This window comes from Entelurus aequoreus, linkage group LG24, assembly GCF_033978785.1.
Source record: "Entelurus aequoreus isolate RoL-2023_Sb linkage group LG24, RoL_Eaeq_v1.1, whole genome shotgun sequence".
NCBI lineage: Eukaryota > Metazoa > Chordata > Actinopteri > Syngnathiformes > Syngnathidae > Entelurus > Entelurus aequoreus.
In genome coordinates this window covers 36,346,919-36,373,729 of record NC_084754.1, presented here as the reverse complement: position 1 = coordinate 36,373,729, position 26,811 = coordinate 36,346,919, and the positions used below count along the sequence as shown (strand labels likewise).

Sequence of the window (26,811 nt, the reverse complement as noted above, 5' to 3'; positions counted from 1 at the left end):
AGTAGCGCAGCGTTTCCTTCTCCATGGCGTGGAGGACCTCCCACGCTGCCTCGTCCAAAACGCCCAATTTTCTTGCGGGAGAACTTTTATGCTGGCGACATACTGTCAGGACTGGGTCTATGGCGTGGTTTGTTCTCCCAGAAGGCAATGAAAAATTGGCGCGTGCAAGACGTGAATTTAAATACATTTTTAATTCTAACTCAAAAAAAGTACAAACAAAAAGCGCTCACAGCGGAGGTAAAAAACTTGACTAGAAAAACAAAGGGCGCGCACAATGGCGGAGAACTATGAACATTAAACAAACAAAAACTTACGTGACAAGAGATGAAACAAGAACTAACGTGACAAGGAACTGTGGACATGGCATGAATGGGTGATGTCGCCAGGACGAACAACAGAAACAGAAAAGCCTATATAGTGACATGATAAGTGAAAACAGGTGCGTGACTAACTGTGAAAACGTGAGACAGGTGTGTGAGTCCAAACGTGGAACAGGTGAAACTAATGGTTGCTATAGTGACAAACAAAACCAGGAAGTGAAACAAGGAACTAAGGAAGTGTCCAAAAAACAAAACAGCACATGGCCAAACAAAAACATGAACACAGACATGACAATATGTGCACTTTTCAATACATGTTTGGCCATTCAACATTCAAGTTCATCGTTGTCTGTGTCATTATTGATATGCAACACTGGCTCTTAAAACACTAGGATTCTTCTGATACTAGTCCAGTTCGATATTTACACCATTGACTACTACTCACCTGTTTCCTCTATTACTAGTTCGTAACTAGGGTTACAAAAACCCAATAACTAATTTTAGACTTCCGCAGGAAAGGGCAGAACAAACACCCTCCACTTTTAATTAATAAAAATCTAGTAGAAAGGGTCAAGCATTTCAAATTCTTAGGGGTGAACATAACAGAAGATCTATGCTGGGACATTAACACTGCTTCTACAGTCGGAAAGGCCCAATAATGTATTTTTTTTTTGAGGAAACTAAAATGCGCGAACATTCCGCAGAAATCAATGGTAAACTTTTACAACTGTGCCGTCAGCAGTGTCCTCACTTACGGCTTTTTAGTGTGGTTTGCTAGCTGCACTAAAGCAAACCAGCAGGCCCTCCAGCGAGTGGTTAAAGCGACGGGGAAAATTACAAGTACGATACTCCTAGAGATGATTGCCATGTACACAACTCGCTGCCTAAAGCGAGTACACAACATCCTGAAGGACAGATACCACCCAGCACATGGCCTCTTCAACCTGCTACCCTCTGGAAGGAGGTATAGATCGATTCGCGCCAGGACCACCAGAATGTCTCACAGTCTGTATCCCCAGGCTGTGAGACTGCTAAATGAACAGCCTGCCCCTTTGCTGCCCCGTACCATCTTATTACCTCACTCTTCACCACCTCAATAATTGTGCTCTGGACACTGCATTGCTGCAACATCAACGTAACACCCATCAGACATCTGACTGTTCCCATCCCCACGCCCCTCTATTCGCCATCTTCCTGACAATGCTAAACTGTAAACTATGGTCAACCTGCACTTCAATGCAGTTTCTATGCCGCTGGACAAAGCTCAAACAAAATCTCGTTGACATGTATGACTTAAGTGTTATTATGACAATGACAATAAAGGAATTGATTGATTGGTTGATTGATCACGAGTTGTTATCAGTAAAGCCTTCTAGCTGGCCTAAGCATATAGTGATGTTATGAGCTAGGTAACATAAGAACTCCATTACCCAGCATGCCACAGTAGTGACGCGCATGCGCAGTAGCCCCGTTTCGGTTGTTGATCGTAAACATGCGAGCAGCGGGATGTTTTTGATGAGCACGCTGTGGAGTAAACTTTAAGAACTCAGCCAGAATGCCTCGGCTGAGATCTTTTATGATTAGAAAAGACAACACATATATTTGCAAGGCCATTTTCAAGAAGGATTTTTAAAAAGAAACTACATCTTGTGAGACGATGTCGGCCAAACCCGGAAGCTCGATTGTGTTCTACAAATTGTATAGTTTATTATTATTTCTTCGGTCAATAGTCAATAAAATTAACAAACAGTTTTACTTAAACAAACAGTTGACTTCATAAATTGAAAATGTTGCAGACCGAAAAGGTTTAGGCTGAAGTTGAACACTTATTGCGCCTAACCCTATAAACAAAATCAAATACAAGATGAGCTTCCAAAAATTACCAAATTTCCTTTTCACAACATATTATAAATACATATTGTACACAACATAAATACTGTTCAATTACAAACGTTTGTATTTACACAGTAAAGGCATGTGAAATATCCTTGTACACATGTTAAACCTTTGCACCAATTATATATTATATACCAGTGACGTGCGGTGAGGTTCATGGCTGGTGAGGCACTGACTTCATCACAGTCAGATTTACAAACATATAAACCCTAAAGAGTATCTTATTCACCATTTGATTGGCAGCAGTTAACGGATTATGTTTAAAAGCTCATACCAGCATTCTTCCCTGCTTGGCACTCAGCATCAAGGGTTGGAATTGGGGGTTAAATCACCAAAAATTATTCCCGGGCGCGACGCCGCTGCTGCCCACTGCTCCCCTCACCTCCCAGGGGGTGAACAAGGGGATGGGTCAAATGCAGAGGACAAATTTCACCACACCTAGTGTGTGTGTGACAATCATTGGTACTTTAACTTAACTTTAACTTTACACATACAAAGTGTAGCACACAAAAAAGCATATTTAATTAAAAAAAAAACGTTATTATGGTCTTACCTTTACTTATAAATGAAGTCCATGCCCCGCTGTTGTGCTGGATTAATGCAATCCCGTCGTAGAATGCACCCCCTGACGGGAGTGTTATATCAACTAAAGCCCACACTTAAACTTTCCACGTGCAAGATTTAATCTATTTTAAAAAGTTATTTAATAAGAAGCCAAAAAGTGCAAAAACAATAATGTTCGTGTTGGAGCAGTTGTGAATGAATGAAATATGAAATCCGTGCTGCAGTCTGCAGGTGTACCTAATGTTGTGGCACTGCGGTCATTCACAACTCCTCCAACATGACCATTATTGTTTTTGCTCTTTATGGCTTCTTATTAAATAACTTTTTTAAATAGTGTAACCGAGGGTTTATAAATGTCGCATATACGAACTACAACATAACAAACACGGAGGCTCCAGTTTACACGAGGACCACTTTATCTACCTTCTTTCAAAAACCTCCGCTCCACTCCAACGTGTCATCACTTCCGCTCTTAGTGCCTTCAAAATAAGAGCGCAAGGCATATACTGTATAACAGCGTGTAACAGGAATTAACATCACAAAGAGGAAAGCCCATAAAAATAGGTTACAATAGATTCAATCTTGCACGTGGAAAGTTTAAGTGTGGGCTTTAGTTGATATAACATGCACCCCCCCCCCCCCCCCCCCCCCTCCTCCCGTTTTCTAAGGCGGGGGTGCACCGGCACAAGGAGGCGGGATTACTGCGAGGCGAGCCTCAGCCAGTGAGTCTTCGCAGCAGTTTTATGATCGCTCAGCACAAGAAATACGTTACACACACACAGTTGTTGACAAAATACACTGTACATTATATACCTCAGCTAACTAAACTATGGAAATGTATAATATAATTCATATAGCAATACGGTCTCACTGCACAGCAGGCCAGCAGTTAGCCGAGTCCGCAATCCATGTTGAGGCACAACGCAGTGACGTGCCTCAACTGGCTGCTGATCACCGCACCGTCTCTTCTCAGTATTTGAACGGCAAATGTGAAAATTCAGCGATTTTGAATAAAAATAATCTGAAACTGGTGAAGTTAAATGGAAAATAACTTTATAGTATAATCCAGGGGTCACCAACCTTTTTTAAACCAAGGGCTACTTCTTGGGTACTGATTAATGCGAAGGGCTACCAGTTAGATACACACTTAAATAAATTGCCAGAACTTTAACTCTGTTATTATTAATAATTAATGATATTTATCTTTGTGGAAACACTGATCATCTTAATGATTTCTCACAATAAATATATATAGAAACAGATAAATATCAATATGCAACACTTTATTTTTATATTTTCTCTAAGTGCAGATTTTTCAAATTGAACATTTTCAAATGATCACTTCTAAGACAGTCTTGTGAAATCACAATATCCCATTTTAACTAGCTAGCCACTAACATTTTTTAACAAATCATGAATTACTTTGCACCATGTTTGTACAAATAATAACTCATGTAAAATACAAAAGTAAACTCTCAAATTTTTAAATCATGTCACACTTTGAACTGGACACCAAATCTGTTATCTGTTTCTTTGTCAGTTAGTGGGAAGCCTGGCATTGCATGCTGTTAACTAGTGTGTTGTACTCTGGTGTGTAACTTGACACTGCAACTCTGAGTGAGTCTTGCAGATGTGCATCAGTGAGGCGTGTTCTGTGTTTGTTCTTGATGAAGTTCATGTCAGAAAAGGCTGATTCACAAAGATAAGATTTTTCCTCATTGTTTGCGGTACCTTCTTAATCTTTTGGACATATTTTCACAGCAATCTGGCCTTAAGCTTAATTATGATAAATGTAAAATGTTAAGGATCGGAAATCTAAAGGGAACGTCCTTTCGAATGGAATGCAAAGTGCCTGTTTTGTGGACAGATGGACCAGTTAACATACTTGGTGTTGTTGTCCCAGAAAATCTGGAAGATATAGGCTCAGTAAATTATGATAATCGACTAAGAAAGCTGGACAAAATTATGCAATTATGGAAAGGGAAATCCCTAACCTTGTATGGTAAAATGTCTATTGCCAACTCGTTAATTATTCCTCAATTTATTTATTTGTTTTTGTCATTACCAGCTCCATCACAAAACTTTAAGATTTATGAGCGGAGGGTCTTCGATTTTGTCTGGAACGGCAAACCAGAAAAGATTAAAAGAAAGGTTTTGTACAAAGAGTATGAATATGGGGGCCTGAAACTTCTCAACCTTGAAGCTATGTGTCTGTCTTTAAAAGCATCAATTGTTCCAAAGATGTATTTAAACATTGAGTGGTACACAAATGTCCTGTTGGACAAAAACATGTACTGTATCAAAAGAAATTGTATCCTTTTTTACAAGTGATCCCCTCCCAGAGAGTCTGCTGGGAAACATGGCGGGGTTCATAAAGGAAACAATCCACTCATAGTGGTGTTTTCAATTTTATGTGCCAGAAAAAAGAGACGATATTTTGCAGCAGTTAATGTGGATGAACTCTAATATTGTAATAGATGGAAAGCCTTTCTTTTGGAAAAATATGTTTGAAAGAGGAATCATTTTTGTCAATGATATTATCAATGAGAATGGTAAAATTATGAAGTATGATGAATTTAGAGCTATGTATGGTGATGCTTGCTCAAGCTTTTCATTTTATCAACTAACTGGAGTAATTGGGAAAAGATGGAAACAAATAATTAATTATGGAACTACTAAATTATTAGTTTGTAAACCTCTAATAAGAAATTCTAGTTGGCAAAAAGGAACTAAAATAAATAGAAAAATATATAATTTTTATTTAATAAAGAAATCTTTGAAGGCTGCCTCATACAACACAAATGGAAAATGGGAGGACTTTTTTGACTGCCCGTTGCCATGGGATGCCATATTCAAACTAATCTATAAAACCACTATCGATGTGCAAAATCGTTATTTTCAAATCAAAATTATTTATAACTTCTTAACCACAGGGAAAATGTTAAAATTATGGAATACGACAGAGTCAGATGATTGCCGATTTTGTTGTCAGGAGCCTGAATCCACCCTGCATTTGTTTTGGTATTGTCATATTGTGTCTTTGTTTTGGGTGGAAGTTGAAAAAATGTGTTTAAGGATTGGTTTGTTTATGAAGCTTAATGTGGTTTCTGTTATTTTAGGAGAGTTCATTGACAATCATGATTTAGTCAATTTAATTATAGTACTCGGTAAAATGTTTATTTTTAGGCCAACAACAGATATTCACTTAGTATTACTTTCTTTAAAACATTTATTCAGTATTTTCTAACTTTAGAAAGTTACATGGTTGAAAACGATAATGATGCCAAAAAACATTAAAAAAAAAAGATGAGAAGTCCTCAAAGGCTTATTTTGAAAGTTTAATTATGTTTATAGATTATATGATATATGTTGTTGTGTTCCCTAATTTGAGTGACCTGGACATAATATGGACTGTACATAAATGCTTATTTTGAAAATGTAATTTTGTTTATAAATTATATGCAATCTGTTGTGTTCCCTAATTTTTTTCTGTGTACATGAAAGAAGGTGTGTGTTGCTGAGTCCGACTTGGACATTATCTGGACTGGGCCTGGTTTAAAAAACCCTTTAAACAAATCTAATTTCATTGACAACCTGGTCTGTTGAAGATAAGGCCCTTTTTTAAAAAAAAAAATAAAATAAGATAAATAAATAAAAAACATTTTCTTGGATAAAAAAGAAAGTAAAACAATATAAAAATAATTACATAAAAAATAGTAATTAATGAAAATGTTAGTGGACCAGCAGCCTATACAATCATGTGTGCTTCAGGGACTGTGTCCCTTGCAGATGTATTGTCTATGTTGTGGGAACCAGAATATTGGTAGCAGAAAGAAATAACCCCTTTTGTGTGAGTGTAGATTTAATTTAAAAAAAAAAAAAAAAAAAAAAATTTAAAAAAAAATTATTTTTTTTATATATATTTTTTTTTAGAACAGGCCCGCGGGCGACTCATCTGGTCCTTACGGGCGACCTGGTGCCCGCGGGCACCGCGTTGGTGACCCCTGGTATAATCAATGGATACATATAGCAATTTAATTTTTTTTTTTTCTTTTTACATTTTTTTCCTTTCCATGATGGCAGGTGAGGCCCCGCCTCACCTGCCTCTAGTGACTGCACGTCACTGCTATATACAAAACAATTATACTTCTATTATTATTTATATCCCACATTTAGTTTTTAATTAACATTGATCATAGTATTAACTACTGTGTTGATTCAACAGTGATATATTTTTCCAAGACATTGGTCTTAAATTGTGAGTTCAGATATTTTATTTCTTTATTTCTTCACGTTTAATTTGTTTTTTGCAATTTAAATTTTGACAGTACTACATAAGATATGTTTTAATTGCTGATGCGGGTTTATGATTTTTAAATGCGCCAGAAAATAACCCGTTTTGTATACTGTTGATGTGATTCTATGGCCAGTAGTGCATAAGTGTGTTTTTGTATAGAATTTCTCCAGCAATGGTCATGTGGTGACATAAATTATGGTATTTTGAGAGGTAATCATTGGACACAGGACATCACTGAAGGCCTAGGTGGGAAACGCACAGCCCGCCACTGTGTATAAATAAAGGCACGGTATTTACTACACCAGTGGTTCTCTAACTTTTTCACCAAGTACTACCTCAGATAACACCTTGCTCTCCAAGTACCACCATAATGATCAACGTTACAACGCAATAGCGCAGTAGGCCAAAATATTCATTGAAAACAAGGAAGAGCAATATTTTTGGCCACTGTAACATTTAGGGCTGCAACGATTACTCGACATTGTCTACAATAAAATTTGTAGCAGACAATTATATTTTGTCGACAATAGTCGTGACGTCATCACTAGTTTTTTTTCCGGGCGGAAGTGTGTCACTCGCAAAAACGTGGCCAGGGCTAAAATGATAATTGTGAGGATATTTCTTCTTATTCTTGTTAAAAACATGAATACTTAGCTCATTTTGCAAAGTGGACCTTGTTTTTATGGCAGTACATCTGTGATACGCCAACATTTAAAAACATGATGGCTTTGTCTCACAAGAGTGAGATAAAGTTTTGTGAAAAATAACTTGAACTATCATTTTAGTCAAAGTCAGCCAGCTAAACTTTGTCTACATCAATTCAAGTACCTTTTAAAGCAGCGTCAATTTGCAATGACGTAAAAAAGATACTTTAACAAACGCAAACCGAACCCACGCACACACACGCACACCCACACACACACACGCACACACACACACACACACACACACCCATTATTGTATTTGTTACCTTCTTGAGACCTCCGGAAAATGCCTACCTCTTTAGGGCCACCCTTTCTAGATATATAAATATTTGTATTTACAACATTAAAAATGTATACATACAATGCAAATATAAAAAAGGTAAGCTTTTAGTAAAAAAAAAAAAACTTTTGTTTGTAATTAGTTTTTAATCTTCATTATTTACTTCAAGTTATGACAGTATGTCTCTATATACATATTTTATTTTATTTTTTAAATTAATTTTGGCCAAAGCTGGCTTATTTAAATGTCTTACACACACTTGTTATTACATATGTTGGCCAGAGGGTGAGCACTTCAAATGTTTACACACACTTGTTATTTCATATGTTGACCAGAGGGGGGAGCACTTTTAAAACCGACACACAATCAATTTGAAAAATCCCTCCTTTTTGGGACCACCCTAATTTTAATAGATTTCACCACCAGGGGTGCTAATGAGACATTCTCTATTAGATGCAATGGTTTTCCGTATTGGGACCATAATTTCGGTCCTAACTTGTTCACCGGTCCTTAAATGAAAGGTACACACACACACACACACACACACACACACACACACACACACACACACACACACACACACACACACACACACACACACACACACACACACACACACACACACACAGAGAGAAAGACAGAGAGAGAGAGAGAAAAGAGAGAGAGGGAGAGGGAGAAGCACCAATGCGGAGGTATCATAAGATTATTGAACATCCAATCTATTAAATATCCAACATTTTAATAATTATTCAAAGATTTTAATTCTACACATTGAGTCAAATAGAGTGCTAAAACTGCCAAGAGTTAATCAATAATCAATATACCAGTGTGCAGCTTTTAAAACATCACAAAATTATTTTATTTTTGAGAATGTTAGATTTTGTGTTTTGTTGTTTGTTTTCATTGCTGCTATTTTAACCGTTTTTAAATATATAAACAAGGTTAATTTTTTTTAGCACTTTGCCTTTTCTTTATTTTAAATGGACAATATTTTAATAATCATTGTAAATTGTGTAACAGCTGAATGAGCAGCACAGTTGCAGTATAAATTAATATTCATGAATTAATCAGTCATATTTGTTGTTAGTAAGAACATGCCTAAAATAACTTAAGCTGCATTTAGAAGTTGATGGAAAAGTTATAGCCATTAAATATGTCTACGCTTTATTATCTAATTGGTCGACTAATTATTAAGCTAATCGTTGACTAATAATCGTTAGTTGCAGCCCTCGTAACATTACACACAGTTTGAACACTGTGTTTTAATACAGGAAGATAAAACACTGTACTTTAATCAAGTGATTATTTGGCGTACCACTAGATGGAGCTCGCGTACCACCACTTTTATACTAGACTACGCAAGAGGTTTTTCCACTCAATGCCAAATACCAAAACATGTGTTTATTAATCACACAAAACCAAACTAAATGTAGGGTAAAATATGCAAATATTTATTGAAAGAAAAAACTGCGTACCTCTGATCTTGTGTAATTAGTTATACTCTTACTAGTACAGTATTATTAACTTGACATTTTTTTGAACATTATTCAAATACGCAACTGTGGGCCACAAAATGTACCCAGGGCCACACTTTAGACACCCCTGGAATAACTTAAAGGGAACTGCACTTTATTTTGGAAATTTGCTATAGTTCACAATCATTATGAGAGACAAGAACACAAGTCTTTTTTTTAGGATTCTAAAGATGATAAATGCTTGCAAAATGTGTCTTGTTCCGTGTTGTGGAAATAAGTTGAGCCAACACACGTCGTGCTGCTAACTGTACTTTTATTCACTACTCGTGGGAATAACACATCACATTTCAGGCAACGCTAAAACAGGAAGTACCTCGTTCCTTGGGCCAATCATATTCGTGTATACTTCAGGGACCGCTCGGAGATCGTATTACCTAAGAATATTACATCCCCCTTCTTTTAGAAAAATATGGAACACAACATTTAAGAAAACACACTCTGTGCAATAACCATTCCTGAAACGTATTGAAATTCAACAACAGATTTCAATTATCACTTAACTTGCTCGAAAATAGAAACACAATCACAATGTTATTGAATTGTACGTATTTGAACACGATTGAGCATATTTTTTATAAGTCCATAACAACTCTGGGCTTAACCTCACGTCCAGACCTTGTCTGATACCGCACAGGCTGTGGGGCTGTTTCTTCCGTTATCTTTGAGGTGTGTGGTGTGTCAGTGTGCAGTGCATGTTGTGTGTCATGTTTTGTGTTTTCTTCAGTCTGAGTGATCAGTGTCTCTCTTGTGTCCAGGAGATGTCGTCTGTTTCGCCTATATTCTTGTCCTCCTGATGCGCGTATGTGGTATGATCTTTCAGTATCAGCTGAACGAATGACAACTGCTGGTTTCCAGTAGCCTTTCTCCTGAAAACGGATGTATTGTCCTTCATGCAAAGGTGACATTTGCTTAGCTGATATGTCATAGTATTTCTTCTGCTGGTGTTGTTTGTAGGTTCTCATGATGTGAACATCCTTGTGGCTGATAGTTTTGGGTTGCAGCTGCTGATGGGTGTTAGCAGGATTGAGCGTGTGCGACGACTCATGAGCAGCTGAACTGGTGACTTGAAGTTGTCCACTGGGGTATTGCGATATTCAAGCAGACTCAGATAAGGGTCTTTCTGATCAGCTTTGGCCTTTTCCATAAGGGACTTTGCAATGTGAACAGACTTCTCGGCTAAGCCATTACTTTGAGGATAGCATGGGCTGGAGGTAATGTGTGTGAAACCCCATGTGTTGGCAAAAACATCAAACTCTCTACATCTGTACTGTGGACCATTGTCTGATATAACAGTCTCTGGTATCCCGTGTCTTGCAAAAGAAGATTTTAGTTTATGTATAACAGCAGCAGCTGTGGTGCTGTTTAATCTGTTTAGCTTAAAGTATCTGCTGTAATAGTCTACTGTGACTAAATAATCATCATTGTTCCAAGTGAACAGGTCAGTAGCCACTGTTTGCCATGGCCTGTCTGGGATCTTGTGAGTCATTGGCTCTTTAGTGTTTGATGGTTTAGGTTCATTGCAGATGTGGCATTTACCAACTAATTCCTCAATCTGTTTGTTCATCCCAGGCCAGAAGATGATGTCACGCGCTCTTTGTTTGCACTTTTCCATACCCATGTAACCTGCATGGATACGGGATAACATCTCTGTGCGCAGTGAGTTGGGTATGATGATTTTTTCCCCCTTGAACAGGATGTTATTCATCTGCGAGAGCTCGTCCCGGTAGTTCCAATATTCCGCTATGTTCTGAGGGCATTGTTTCCTCTCCTCGGGCCATTCTGACTTAATTGTCTTTTTCAGCAAAATGAGTTGAGCATCCTTTCCAGTCTCTACCTTGAAGTCTTCAAGTCTGGTATCACTGACAGGTAGGTTGCTATAAACGGTGTGCACCTGCATGTCCATACCTTCACTGAGGCTGGTGTCCTGGTCAGGTAGTGACTTTCTGGAGAGAGTGTCTGCGACAGGAATGTCTTTGCCTGGTCTGTGAGTGATGGTGAAGTTATACCTCTGTAGCTGAAGCATCATTCTTTGTAACCTTGGAGGCGCTGCTGCAAGTAGTTTTCGCAAAATGGATTCAAGTGGCTTATGGTCACTTTCCACGATGATGTGGCGACCATATTTGTACTGGTGGAAACGCTTGCACCCAAACAGAATAGCAAATAACTCCTTCTCAATTTGTGCATAATTGACTTCACAATCAGTTAGTGACTTAGATGCAAAGCCTATGGGCTTTCCTTCTTGTAATAGCACTGCCCCTAATCCATATTTTGATGCGTCAACTTGGAGTCTGAGTTCCTTGCTCGGGTCAAAATACCTTAACACTGGACCTGGTTCCTGAGTGAGGAGCTCTTTAGTCTTTTCGAATGCTTCCTCCTGCTGTGCATCCCATCTGAATTCACTCGAATCTTTTAATAGGTGACGCATGGGTGCATTAACATCACACAGTCCAGGGGCAAATTTGGACAAATAGTTAATCATGCCAAGGATTGTTTCCAGCACACCTTTGTCTCTTGGTGGCTCCATGTCCCTCACAGCTGCAATCTTGGCTGGATCAGGCTTGATTCCATCCTTGGTGATTCGGTGCCCAAAGTAGCTGACTTCAGTAGCACAGATTGTACTCTTATCTGGGTTGAGCTTAACTCCTTGCTCCCTGGAGCGCTGCAACATTGCACGGAGGTTGGTATCATGTTCTTCTTTAGTCTTGCCATAGATGAGGATATCATCGACTATTGCTGTGACACCCTGCAAAGCCTCATAAGTCTCGTCAACTTTACGCTGAAACTCATCTTGAGCCGAAATCAGTCCAAAAGGTAAGCGGAGGAATCTGTATCGTCCGAAAACAGTGTTGAAGGTTGTCAGCTTTGAGGACTCATCTGAGAGCTTGATGGCCCAGTAGCCTGACCTTGCATCCATTACACTGAAGAAACAGGCTCCTGCCAATTTGGATGTGGTGTCGTCAAGGGTAGGTAGGGGGTAGTGCGGGCGTTTGATGACTTTATTTAGATCCCTTGGATCCAGACAGACTCTTAGTTTTCCTGTGCGTGGTTTTTCTGCTGCTACCATTGAATTAACCCATTCAGTTGGTTCAGTGACTTTTACAATAATGTCTTGTTTTTCCATGCTTTGTAATTCCTCTTTGAGGCGGTCACGAAGGGCCAGAGGGACGCGCCTAGGTGGGTGAACTACAGGTACTGCTTCGGGTTTAATGTGAATTGTGCACTCTCCAGAAAACAGTCCTATTCCTGTGAACACATCAGCAAACTCATCCATAACTGATGTCTCAGGTGTGCTGTGCACGGATGGTATAAGTTTAATGAGTCCAAAATCCAAACAGGCTTTTAATCCTAACACTGGAGGAGCTTGTGTGTCAACGATGTGGACCTTTAATGTCAGATGGATGCTATTGTACTGGCATTTAATGTTGCATTTTCCTCAGACGGATAGCCTCTCACCCCCATAGCCATAGAGGGCGTGTTGTTGGTTGTAGTGTGTCCTGTATCCCAAACCTTTGGAAAACATTAGTGGGAATGACATTAGCTGACGCTCCAGTGTCTAGCTTGAAGGTGACAGTAGTTTTACTTGGTCCAACAAACACATCTGCATATGCCTGTTCAGTTTCTCTTTTGTTACCGCTGCCTTGTGTAACTGCATCAATAAACAATTCTTCATTGTCTGTCTCGCTGAGTGAGTCAATTTCACTTACTCCTGTACTCTGCTTTTGCGAAATGGTTCCATTTGCTGCATATCTTGCACTGTTTACCTTTGGCTGGACAGATGTCTTTTTCTTCATGAGGCTTGTTTCCGCAGTAGCCACAACTTTTATGACACTCTCTGTCCCCATCAGGTCTGTAGGTGTGCTCTGTTGCCTTGTCCTGGCGCGTTTTACAAGCTATCTTCCTTGGATAATGGCGACTGATAGCATGGACAGTCTGCTCGTGCAGGCCGCTAGCTATAGTTTTGAGCTGTGCTTGTGCCATGTCATGAGACCTGACTATATCTGTAGCTTTATCCAACGTCAAATCGGAACCGACACTCAGTAGCTTTTCTCTTACTTTAGGTGAGTGGATCCCAAACACGACACGGTCTCTCACCATCTCCTCCTTGTTTGCATAATTATAGTCCTTCACAAGCAGTCTCAAATCCGTCAAAAACTGTTCAAATGGCTCGTTAGCTCCTTAGACTTTTTCGTGAAATTTATAACGAGCAAATATTATGTTTGACTTCGGCATGACGTATGCTTCATAGCGCTCATGGTACGTAATCAGTACCTTTCGTTCGTCGTCTGTAAGTGTCCATGTGTTATATATGTCCCGTCCTCTTTCGTCAATCCAAATGAGAAGGTAGCTGCACTTTTCGTCCTCTCCCTTTTTCTTAAAAGGACCAGAAAACATCAACTCTACGTGGAGCTTAAACTTCCGCCATGCTTCGGGCAGGTTACTCGCATCCCAATCCATACAAGGTGACGGAACTCCGGCGACGTCCATCTTGTTGCAAAGTTCTTCTTTTCTTTTATTCTGACACCATGTCTTGTTCCGTGTTGTGGAAATAAGTTGAGCCAACACACGACGTGCTGCTAACTGTACTTTTATTCACTACTCGTGGGAATAACACATCACATTTCAGGCAACGCTAAAACAGGAAGTACCTCGTTCCTTGGGCCAATCATATTCGTGTATACTTCAGGGACCGCTCGGAGATCGTATTACCTAAGAATATTACAAAATGTAACTAATTGTAGTCACCGTTGTAGCCTTCAAAGTCCTCTAAAAAAACTTTAAAACCCTCCAAGAACATTATATATACACACTGCAAGTATATATATAATGTAGTAACAGACACCTTCATAACAAAATGCAATATGTACAATATACACACTGCAAGTATATATATAATGTAGTAACGGACACCTTCATAATAATATGTAATATGTTTTTTATACACACTGCAAGTATATACATAATGTTGTAACAGACACCTTCATAACAATATATGATATGTACAATATACACACTGCAAGTATATAGATAATGTAGTTACAGACACCTTCATAACAATATATAATATGTACAATATACACACTGCAAGTATATATATAATGTAGTAACATATACCTTCATAACAATATGTAATATGTACAAGATACACACTGCAAGTATATGTAATGTAGTAACAGACACCTTCATAACAATATGTAATAGGTACAATATACACACTGCAAGTATATATGTAATGTAGTAACTGACACCTTCATAACAATATGTACTATGTACAATATATATATAATGTAGTAACAGACACCTTCATAACAATATGTAATATGTACAATAAACACCCTGCAAGTATATATGTAATGTAGTAACTGACACCTTCATAACAATATGTAATATGTACAATAAACACACTGCAAGTATATATATAATGTATTAACAGACACCTTAATATCAATATGTACAATATTTACCATATTTTGGTCATTTTAATTACGTGTGTTCCTACGCATGTGTTTTCCAATCATGGCAGACTTGGTAACAGACAACAAAGACAACTATTTTTGGACAAATGAAGATTCACAACCTTATTTTTTCGAAGCTGGATTTACGGAGGATGAATTGCTGCTTATAGAAGCGAACACGAAGAGAGACTGAAACATTGGAGCAGACAGACGCCACGAGAGTGACGTCGGCATGACATGGAACTTGGAGCCAAGCTAAGCTGACATAAATGGCGTGCTTACACAAATCAAGTAAAAAAAACTTCCCCGGCCAGCTGGACCAAACAGACAACTGTCCATCAAGTGAGTCACTGTATTATTGGTCATGATACATGCAGCACATTATGCTTGTTATTACAACTACAGTACATACACTGTTAAGCGAGCTGTGTACAAACAAAACATGAAATAATAATTTACAGATACTGTAATATGATTGTTCATGTTTTTCACTCAGTACAGATTGGTGCAGTTCCTCAGTGGTCACCCTTACAACAACAATGTTGCCACGTTTGGTTATTTTACAGGTTACAGAACGTATTGACGGTTTTTGAATGCATTTTTAAAGTGATTTCGAGGCCGAATGGACTGATTACTAGCCAGCTAGAACGAGCCCATTATTAAAAATGCAAAAAAAATTCAAAATAAACTTTTGTCTTCTTGCCTCTCATAAGGATTGTGAACGATAGGCGTGTGTGTTTTTGTATTTCTACCCTTCTTGAGACATCAACAAGGAAAAGTACCTTCCATATGAGGACTAGTGAACAAGTTAGGACCAAAATCATACAGAAAACCCATCCATCCATCCATCCATTTTCTACCGCTTGTCCTTTTTGGTGTCGCGGGGGGTGCTGGAGCCTATCTCAGCTACAATCGGGCGGCAGGCAGGGTACACCCTGGACAAGTCGCCACCTCATCGCAAGGCCAACACAGATAGACAGACAACATTCACACTCACATTCACACACTAGGGCAAACCGTTGCATCTAATAGAGAATGTCTCATTAGCACCCCTGGTGGTGAAATCTACCAAAATGAGGGTGGTCACAAAAAGGAGGGATTTTTCAAATTGACTGTGTGTCGTTTTAAAAGTGCTCCCCCTCTGGTCAACATATTAAATAACAAGTGTGTGTAAACATTTTAAGTGCTCCCCCTCTGGCCAACATATGTAATAACAAGTGTGTGTAAGAAATTGAAATGCGGCCCCTTTGGCCAAAATTAATTTAAAAATAAAATAAATACAGTATGTATATAGAGACATACTGTAATGACTTGGAGTAAATAATGAAGATTAAAAACCAATTACAAAAAAAATAATAATAATAAAAAAATTTACTAAATACTTACATTTCCTATATTTGCATTGTATTTATATATCATTAATGTTGTAAATACAAATCTTTACATATCTAGAAAGGCTGGTCCTGAAGAGGTAGGCATTTTTTGGAGTGTGTGTGTGTGTGTGTATGTGTGTGTGTGTGTGTGTTTGTGATATTTTTCTGCGTAGTACACTCTTAACACATCGCTGTCAGCTCTCATGAGTCCTGCTCTGCTCTGATGTTTATCAAGGATCACACACACACACACACACACAAACACACACACACACACACACACACCACCACCACACACACACACACACACGCACACATACACTTGTACATAAACATACATGTTTATGCTAAAATGATTCCAGGAAGCATGCAGCCCCTGCCTCGTCTTTGACAAACCTTGCCTATTAAAGCAAAGGACACGCTTCCTTCTTTGTAAACTACAACAACCGGGGGGAAACATTTTTCTTTTTCCATTGTCACAAAGTCATCCATTTATTTCCATTGGTCATTTGGCGGATTTCATAGTTTAAACCATTAGAAATCTATTTCAAGTGAGTCAGGGCAGATGTTCCCCATGCATGAAAAGCATGAGATCCAACGCCATGGTGGGCTAGGACTGCACTGCCCCAGGGCGCTATTTGTGGGGGTTGTGTTCCCAGATCATCCCCAAATTGCAAATTAACCCGAGTGATTAAGAAACCCCAAAAAATGACAATTTTTGACCCTGTGATAAACCTTGGACTATGATGCTGCATCAGGGCACCACTGTACGTTATGCTGGCTACAAACGCTCCTGCTAGCCCACAGGTTTGAAACTCAATTCTGGCCCGCCACATTATTTTAAGTGGACCGCGAAAGCCTGGAAATAAAACGCTAAATCTTTCCTACTAAATATAATTGTTATTCGCCTTTTGACATTAAAAGGAGCATATATTTTAAAATGCAATATTATCAAAAATCTAAATATTATATTGTGTATTCCAAAAAGATTTTGTGTTAAAACAAATATAAATATTGCACTTAAATATCTGCTTGACTTATGATTTTTTTTATGCGGTATAGCTCGGTTGGTAGAGTGGCTGCGCCAGCAACTTGAGGGTTCCAGGTTCAATACCCACTTCCGCCAACCTAGTCACTGCAGTTGTGTCCTTGGGCAAGACACTTTACCCACCTGCTCCCAGTGCCACCCACACTGGTTTAAAAATGAAACTTAGATATTGGGTTTCACTATGTAAAGCGCTTTGAGTCACTAGAGAAAAGCGCTATATAAATATAATTCACTCACTCATTAAATCAAATTGTAGACTGTAAAATTGACAATAGATTTTGCCAACTTTTTTGCAATGTGTTGCTGCCATTAAATTCTAAATTAATTATTATTTGCAAAAAAAAATGTATTTTCTCAGTTCGAACATTAAATATCTTGTCTTTAAGTCTATTCAATTGAATATAAATTGAAAAGGATTTGCAAATCATTGTATTCTGTTGTTATTTACGATTTTCACGTGACAACTTCACTGGTTTTGGGTTTTGTTTATAATGTAGTAACAGAAACCTTCATAACAATATGTATAAGACTATAAGACTTCCTGGTACTGTACTGTCTCAGGCAAACGCTCTTACTGTCCCAAATTACAAAAATGATCATGCCATCAATGTCTACTTTCCGATAAAAAAAATAACTCTCTTGCCAAGTTCTGGGCACTGCACTGCAAGGTCACACTTCCAGGAACTTCTCCTACAATTAGAGTAAAACAATCATTATTTCATACAAGTGTGGACAGCACATACTTTTTGACGGTTTCAGAAAATAATTTAGAAGGTTTCTGTTGGACACGTTCTCCTGTGAGAAGTCATTGTGGATGTGATGTCCCTTGTCATCTATGTGTGTTTTTTGTTTTATTTTTGTGCTGCAAACCAGTTTCAACCGAGTCAGGCCTCATTAACTGTTGTTTTAAATGTTCCTGTTTGATAAAGGAAATGAATGAATGATGTTGACTTCTGTTCAACATTTACAATACAAGTGACTTGTGATCATTAAAATTGACTTTCTTCAATTGCTGTTCTTTATTCATGGATAAAGAGGCTACGTTCTTACGTTTTGTGTTGTTATTTTTGTATTATTTTGCTTGCCATTTTGTGTTTTATTATCACATATTTGTCAATTATTAACAACTTGAATGAAACATGCAGGGGGGGAAATGCTAATTGTATTTTAGTGACTTAATTGCAAATAAGATAGATCAACTGTATGTCTAATAACAATAATGTGTTTTAATTATAAAGCGCTTTTCAAGAGACCATTGCATTTTTAACCTTCATGACAAGATATTGTTTAAAATCTACTTGGTGATATGCAGGAAATGCCTTTTTTTATATATTATATTTATTCTATTAGCAACATATGAAATAATTGTACAAATACAATTTTTTTGTATTATTATTATCATCATTATTGATAATATATATTTTTTCTGTTCTGTGCAGCCACTCAGGAAAATCATATTGTTGATGTAGATCAGGGGTCCCAAAACCACAGCCCGCCGGCCGAATATTCGTGTAACCTTGAATCGCATTATGTCTCTGTGGCGTTCGGCTGTTAACCGAAAGGTTGGTGGTTCAAGCCCACCCAGGGACGATTCCCTTTTTTAACTGCAGGACCACAGGTTCATGACTAAAACAAATAAACGAAACTTTGGGTCGAATCCCAGGCTAAAATTCATGATTCGCCAGAACTGAATAGTTTTCCAGACTGAGGACCACCAGATAGACCGTTTTTCCCTTAACTTATACAGTATATTTTGTATGAAAAGTTAAAAAAAAAAAAAATTCACTGGTCCTATATATACCTTTTTATTCTGCAATACCAAGATATTCAAATAATACATGAGTTTATATATCTGTGTTTGTATTTTAAATGTAGAGTGAGTAGGGCGGCCATGCTACTGCCATTTATAAAGTACACTACATTGTGTTAGCTCAATGTGGATTTAAAAAGGTTTCAAATTTGTGGAAAAATTGCAGGTGGAATTTAAATAAGAAATATATTCAACCGAATATTTCACAGAGCACCTGTTGTGGACTGATGGCCCTGTGGCCAATTAAACAAGTCTCTGTGGCGCAATCGGTTAACATGTTTGGCTGTTAACCGAAAGGTTGGTGTACCTCTAACTTGTACAGTATATTTTGTATGAAAGGGTTTTTTTTTTATAAATCAATTGGTCCTATATATACCTTGTTATTGGGCCTTACCAAGATATTCAAATAATACAAAAGTTTATTTATTTAATTGCAGGTGGAATTTAAATAAGAAATATGATTAACGGAACGTTTCACAGCCCACCTGTTGTGGACTGATGGCCTTGTCTGCCAATTAAGCAAGTCTCTGTGGCGCAATCGGTCAGCGTGTTTGGCTGTTAACAGCAAGGTTGGTGGTTCAAGCCTGCCCAGGGACAAAGTGTTTTTTGACTGCAGGACTTAGATTTAGACTGAGAACCACAGGTTCAGGCCTAAAACAAAAAAATGAAACTTAGGCTGGAATCACCACTAATCGGTCAAAGGCTAAAAATCATGATTCGCCATAACTCAATAGTTTTCCATACCGAGGACCACCAGATAGACTGTGTACTCCTAACTTATACAGTATATTTTGTTTGAAAGGTTTTTTTTTTTAAATAAATCAATTGGTCCTATATATACCTTGTTATTGTGCAATACCAAGATATTCAAATAATACAAAAGTTTATTTATTTAATTGCAGGTGGAGTTTAAGTAAGAAATATAATTAACTGAACGTTTCACAGCCCACCTGTTGTGGACTGATGACCTTATCTGACACAGAAACAAGTCTCTGTGGCGAAATCGGTTAGCGCGTTCGGCTGTTAACCGAATAGTTGGTGGTTCAAGCCCACCCAGGGGTGAAGCTTTTTTAATGCAGGACTTCGGTTTAGACTGAGAACCACAGGTTCAGGCCTTAAACCAAAAAATTAAACTTGGGGTGGAATCACCACTATTCGGTCAAAGGCTAAAAATCATGATTCGCCATAACTCAATAATCTTCAAGACCGAGGACCACCAGATAGACTGTGTACCAATAACTTATACAGTATATTTTGTATGAAAGTTTTTTTTTTTAATCAATCAATTGGTCCTATATATACCTTGTTATTGTGCAATACCAAGATATTCAAATAATACAAAAGTTTATTTATTTAATTGCAGGTGGAATTTAAGTAAGAAATATGATTAACCGAACGTTTCACAGCCCACCTGTTGTGGACTGATGGCCTTGTCTGGCAATTTAACAAGTCTCTGTGGCTCAAAATGCATCAAAAAGCGACATCAGTGTTTAAAGTATATCACCACATGGGCTCAGGAACTCTTCAGAAAACCACTGTCATTAACTACAGTTGGTCGCTACATCTGTAAGTGCAAGTTAAAACTTCTATGCAAAGTCAAAGCCATTTATCAACAACCCCCAGAAACACCGCCGACTTCGCTGGGCCCGAGCTCATCTAAGATGGACTGATGCAAAGTGGAAAAGTGTTCTGTGGTCTGACGAGTTCACATTTCAAATTGTTTTTGGAAACTGTGGACGTCGTGTTCTCCGGACCAAAGAGGAAAAGAACCATTCGGACTGTTCTAGGCGCAAAGTTCAAAAGCCAGCATCTGTGATGGTAAGGGGGTGTATTAGTGCCCAAGGCATGGGTAACTTACATGTGTAAGTGTGAAGGCACCATTAATGCTGAAAGGTACATACAGGTTTTGGAGCAACATATTTTGCCATCCAAGCAAGGTCTTTTTCATGGACGCCCCTGCTTATTTCAGCAAGACAATGCCAAGCCACATTCTGCACGTGTTATAACAGCGTGGCTTTGTAGTCCAGATCTGTCTCCCAATGAAAATGTGTGGCGCATTATGAAGCCTAAAATACCACAACGGAGACCCCGGACTGTTGAACAACTTAAGCTGTACATCAAGCAAGAATGGGAAAGAATTCCACCTGAAAAGCTTCAAAAGTTGGTCTCCTCAGTTCCCAAACGTTTACTGAGTGTTGTTAAAAGGAAAGGCCATGTAACACAGTGGTAAAAATGCCCCTGTGCCAACTTTTTTGCAATGTGTTGCTGCCATTAAATTCTAAATTAATGATTATTTGCAAAAAAAAAAATGTATTTTCTCAGTTCGAACATTAAATATCTTGTTTTTGCAGTCTATTCAATTGAATATAAATTGAAAAGGATTTGCAAATCATTGAATTCTGTTTTTATTTACGATTTACACAACGTGCCAACTTCACTGGTTTTGGGTTTTGTTTATAATGTAGTAACAGACACCTTCATAACAATATGTATAAGACAATAAGAGTTCCTGGTACTGTACTGTCTCAGGCAAACCCTCTTACTGTCCCAAATGACAAAAATGATCATGCCATCAATGTCTACTTCCCGATAAAAAAATAACTCTCTTGCCAAGTTCTGGGCATTGCACTGCAAGGTCACACTTCCAGGAACTTCTCCTACAATTAGAGTAAAACAGTCATTCTTTCATACAAGTGTGGACAACACATACCTTTTGACAGTCTCAGAAGGTTTCTGTTGGACAGGTTCTCCTGTGAGAAGTCATTGTGGATGTGATGTCCCTTGTCACCTATGTGTGTTTTTTGTTTTATTTTTGTGCTGCAAACCAGTTTCAACCGAGTCAGGCCTCATTAACTGTTGCTTTAAATGTTCCTGTTTAATAAAGGAAATTAATGATTGATGTTGACTTCTGTTCAACATTTACTATACAAGTGACTTGTGATCATTAAAATTGACTTTCTTCAATTGCTGTTCTTCATTCATTGATAAAAAGGCTACTTTCTTACGTTTTGTGTTGTTATTTTTGTATTATTTTGCTTGCCATTTTGTGTTTTATTATCACATATTTCTCAATTATTAACAACTTGAATGAAACATGCAGGGGGAAAAATGCTAATTGAATTTTATTGACTTAATTGCAAATAAGATAGATCAACGGTATGTCTAATGATAATAATGTGTTTTAATTACTATTACTGCAGGACTTAAGTTTAGACTGAGAACCACAGGTTCAGGCCTAAAACAAAACATTTTTACTTGGGGTGGAATCACCACTAATCGGTCAAAGGCTAAAAATTATTCGCCATAACTCAATAGTCTTCCACACCGAGGACCACCAGATAGACTGTGTACCCCTAACTTATACAGTATATTTTGTATGAAAGTTGTTTTTTTATAAATCAATTGGTCCTATATATACCTTGTTATTGTGCAATACTAAGATATTCAAATAATACAAACGTTTATTTATTTAATTACAGGTGGAATTTAAGTAAGAAATATGATTAACCGAACGTTTCACAGCCCACCTGTTGTGGACTGATGGTTCTGTCAGGCATAAACGAGTCTCTGTGGCGCAATCGGTTAGCGCGTTCGGCTGTTAACCGAAAGGTTGGTGGTTCAAGCCCACCCAGGGAGGAAGTGTTTTTACTGCAGGACTTACGTTTAGACTGAGAACCACAGGTTCAGGCCTAAAACAGAAAAATGAAACTTGGGGTGGAATCACCTCAAGGCTAAAAATCATGATTCGCCAAAACTCAATAGTCTTCCAGACCGAGGACCACCACATAGACTGTGTACCCATAACTTATACAGTATATTTTGTATGAAAGTTTTTTTTTTTACAAATTAATTGGTCCTATATATACCTTGTTATTGTGCAATACCAAGATATTCAAATAATACAAAAGTTTATTTATTTAATTGCAGGTGGAATTTAAGTAAGAAATATGATCAACCGAACGTTTTACAGCCCACTTTTTGTGGACTGATGGCCCTGTCGGCCCGATAAACATGTCTCTGTGGCGCAATTGGTTAGCGCGTTCGGCTGTTAACCGAAAGGTTGGTGGTTCAAGCCTACCCAGGGACGAAGTGGTTTTTACTGCAGGACTTAGGTTTGGACTGAGAACAACAGGTTCAGGCCTAAAACAAAAAAAATGAAACTTGGGGTGGGATCACCTCAAGGCTAAAAATCATGATTCGCCATAACTCAATAATCTTCCAGACCGAGGACCACCAGATATACTGTGTACACCTAACTTATACAGTATATTTTGTATGAAAGGGTGGGGTTTTTTTTATAAATCAATTGGTCCTATATATACCTTGTTATTGTGCAATACCAAGATATTCAAATAATACAAACGTTTATTTATCTAATTGCAGGTGGAATTTAAGTAAGAAATATGATTAACCGAATGTTTCACAACCCACCTGTTGTGGACTGATGGCCCTGTCAGGCATAAACAAGTCTCTGTGGTGCAATTGGTTAGCGCGTCCGGCTGTTAACCGAAAGGTTGGTGGTTCAAGCCCACCCAGGGAGGAAGTGTTTTTACTGCAGGCCTTAGGTTCAGACTGAAAACCTCAGGTTCAGGCCTAAAACAAAAAAAGGAAACTTGGGGTGGAATCACCTAAAGGCTAAAAATCATGATTCGCCATAACTCAATAGTCTTTCAGACCGAGGACCACCAGATAGACTGTGTACCCCTAACTTATACAGTATATTTTGTATGAAAGGGTTGGGTTTTTTTTATAAATCAATTGGTCCTATATATAACTTGTTATTGTGCAATACCAAGATATTCAAATAATATAAAAGTTTATTTATTTAATTGCGGGTGGAATTTAAGTAAGAAATATGATTAAACGAACGTTTCACAACCCACCTGTTGTGGACTGATGGCCCTGTCAGGCATAAGCAAGTCTCTGTGGCGCAATTGGTTAGCGTGTTCGGCTGTTAACCAAAAGGTTGGTGGTTCAAGCCCACCCAGGGACGAAGTGTTTCTTACTGCAGGACTTAGGTTTAAACTGAGAACCACAGGTTCAGGCCTAAAATTAAAAAAATTAAACTTGGGGTGGAATCACCTCAAGGATAAAAATCATGATTCGCCATAACTCAATAGTCTTCCAGACCGAGGACCACCAGAAAGACTGTGTACCCCCAACTTATACAGTATATTTTGTATGAAAGGTTTTTTTTTTTTTTCATAAATCAATTGGTCCTATATATACCGTGTTATTGCGCAATACCAAGATATTCAAATAATACAAAAGTTTATTTATTTAATTGCAGGTGGAATTTAAGTAAGAAATATAATTGACCGAACATTTCACAGCCCAACTGTTGTGGACTGATGGCCCTGTCTGCCAATTGAACAAGTCTCTGTGGCGCAATCGGTTAGCGCGTTCGGCTGTTATAAAAAACAACAACAACCTTTCATACAAAATATACTGTATAAGTTAGGGGTACACAGTCTATGTGGTGGTCCTCGGTCTGGAAAACTATTGAGTTCTTGCGAATCATGATTTTTAGCCTTTGACTTAGTGGTGATTCCACCCCAAGTTTAATTTTTTTGTTTTAGGCCTGAACCTGTGGTTCTCAGTCTAAACCGAAGTCCTGCAGCAGAAAAGACTTCGTCCCTGGGTGGGCTTGAACCACCAACCTTTCGGTTAACAGCCGAACGCGCTAACCGATTGCGCCACAGAGACTTGTTCAATTGGCAGACAGGGCCATCAGTCCACAACAGTTGGGCTGTGAAATGTTCGGTCAATTATATTTCTTACTTAAATTCCACCTGCAATTAAATAAATAAACTTTTGTATTATTTGAATATCTTGGTATTGCGCAATAACACGGTATATATAGGACCAATTGATTTATGAAAAAAAAAAAAAACCTTTCATACAAAATATACTGTATAAGTTAGGGGTACACAGTCTTTCTGGTGGTCCTCGGTCTGGAAGACTATTGAGTTATGGCGAATCATGATTTTTATCCTTGAGGTGATTCCACCCCAAGTTTAATTTTTTTTAATTTTAGGCCTGAACCTGTGGTTCTCAGTTTAAACCTAAGTCCTGCAGTAAGAAACACCCAGGGACGAAGTCTTTTCTGCTGCAGGACTTCGGTTTAGACTGAGAACCACTGGTTCAGGCCTAAAACAAAAAAATGAAACTTGGGGGGAATCACCACTAATCGGTCAAAGGCTAAAAATCATGATTCGCAAGAACTCAATAGTTTTCCAGACCGAGGACCACCACATAGACTGTGTACCCCTAACTTATACAGTATATTTTGTATGAAAGGGTTTTTTTTTAATAAATCAATTGGTCCTATATATACCTTGTTATTGGGCCTTACCAAGATATTCAAATAATACAAAAGTTTATTTATTTAATTGCAGGTGGAATTTAAATAAGAAATATGATTAACGGAACGTTTCACAGCCCACCTGTTGTGGACTGATGGCCTTGTCTGCCAATTAAGCAAGTCTCTGTGGCGCAATCGGTCAGTGTGTTTGGCTGTTAACAGCAAGGTTGGTGGTTCAAGCCTGCCCAGGGACAAAGTGTTTTTTGACTGCAGGACTTAGATTTAGACTGAGAACCACAGGTTCAGGCCTAAAACAAAAAAATGAAACTTAGGCTGGAATCACCACTAATCGGTCAAAGGCTAAAAATCATGATTCGCCATAACTCAATAGTTTTCCATACCGAGGACCACCAGATAGACTGTGTACTCCTAACTTATACAGTATATTTTGTTTGAAAGGTTTTTTTTTTTAATAAATCAATTGGTCCTATATATACCTTGTTATTGTGCAATACCAAGATATTCAAATAATACAAAAGTTTATTTATTTAATTGCAGGTGGAGTTTAAGTAAGAAATATAATTAACCGAACGTTTCACAGCCCACCTGTTGTGGACTGATGACCTTATCTGACACGTAAACAAGTCTCTATGGCGAAATCGATTAGCGTGTTAGGCTGGTAACCGAATAGTTGGTGGTTCAAGCCCACCCAGGGGTGAAGTTTTTTTAATGCAGGACTTCGGTTTAGACTGAGAACCACAGGTTCAGGCCTTAAACCAAAAAATTAAACTTGGGGTGGAATCACCACTATTCGGTCAAAGGCTAAAAATCATGATTCGCCATAACTCAATAATCTTCCAGACCGAGGACCACCAGATAGACTGTGTACCAATAACTTATACAGTATATTTTGTATGAAAGGTTTTTTTTTTAATCAATCAATTGGTCCTATATATACCTTGTTATTGTGCAATACCAAGATATTCAAATAATACAAAAGTTTATTTATTTAATTGCAGGTGGAATTTAAGTAAGAAATATGATTAACCGAACGTTTCACAGCCCACCTGTTGTGGACTGATGGCCTTGTCTGGCAATTTAACAAGTCTCTGTGGCGCAAAATGCATCAAAAAGCGACATCAGTGTTTAAAGTATATCACCACATGGGCTCAGGAACTCTTCAGAAAACCACTGTCATTAACTACAGTTGGTCGCTACATCTGTAAG

General features: G+C 38.1%; 1 long non-coding RNA gene and 4 other non-coding genes across 5 annotated transcripts in view; 3 read left to right on the top strand and 2 right to left on the bottom strand.

Annotated features, from left to right (window-relative positions):
* LOC133641563 (uncharacterized) overlaps positions 1–26,811 on the bottom strand; it is a 73,689-nt gene that overhangs the window by 25,257 nt on the left and 21,621 nt on the right. The gene's annotated exons all lie outside the window — the stretch shown is intronic.
* trnan-guu (transfer RNA asparagine (anticodon GUU)) lies at positions 22,844–22,917 on the top strand. The gene has a single exon. It is a non-coding gene; the product is annotated as a tRNA-Asn (tRNA).
* trnan-guu (transfer RNA asparagine (anticodon GUU)) lies at positions 23,294–23,367 on the top strand. Its single transcript has one exon. It is a non-coding gene; the product is annotated as a tRNA-Asn (tRNA).
* trnan-guu (transfer RNA asparagine (anticodon GUU)) lies at positions 24,200–24,273 on the top strand. Its single transcript has one exon. It is a non-coding gene; the product is annotated as a tRNA-Asn (tRNA).
* Positions 24,913–24,986, bottom strand: trnan-guu (transfer RNA asparagine (anticodon GUU)). The gene has a single exon. It is a non-coding gene; the product is annotated as a tRNA-Asn (tRNA).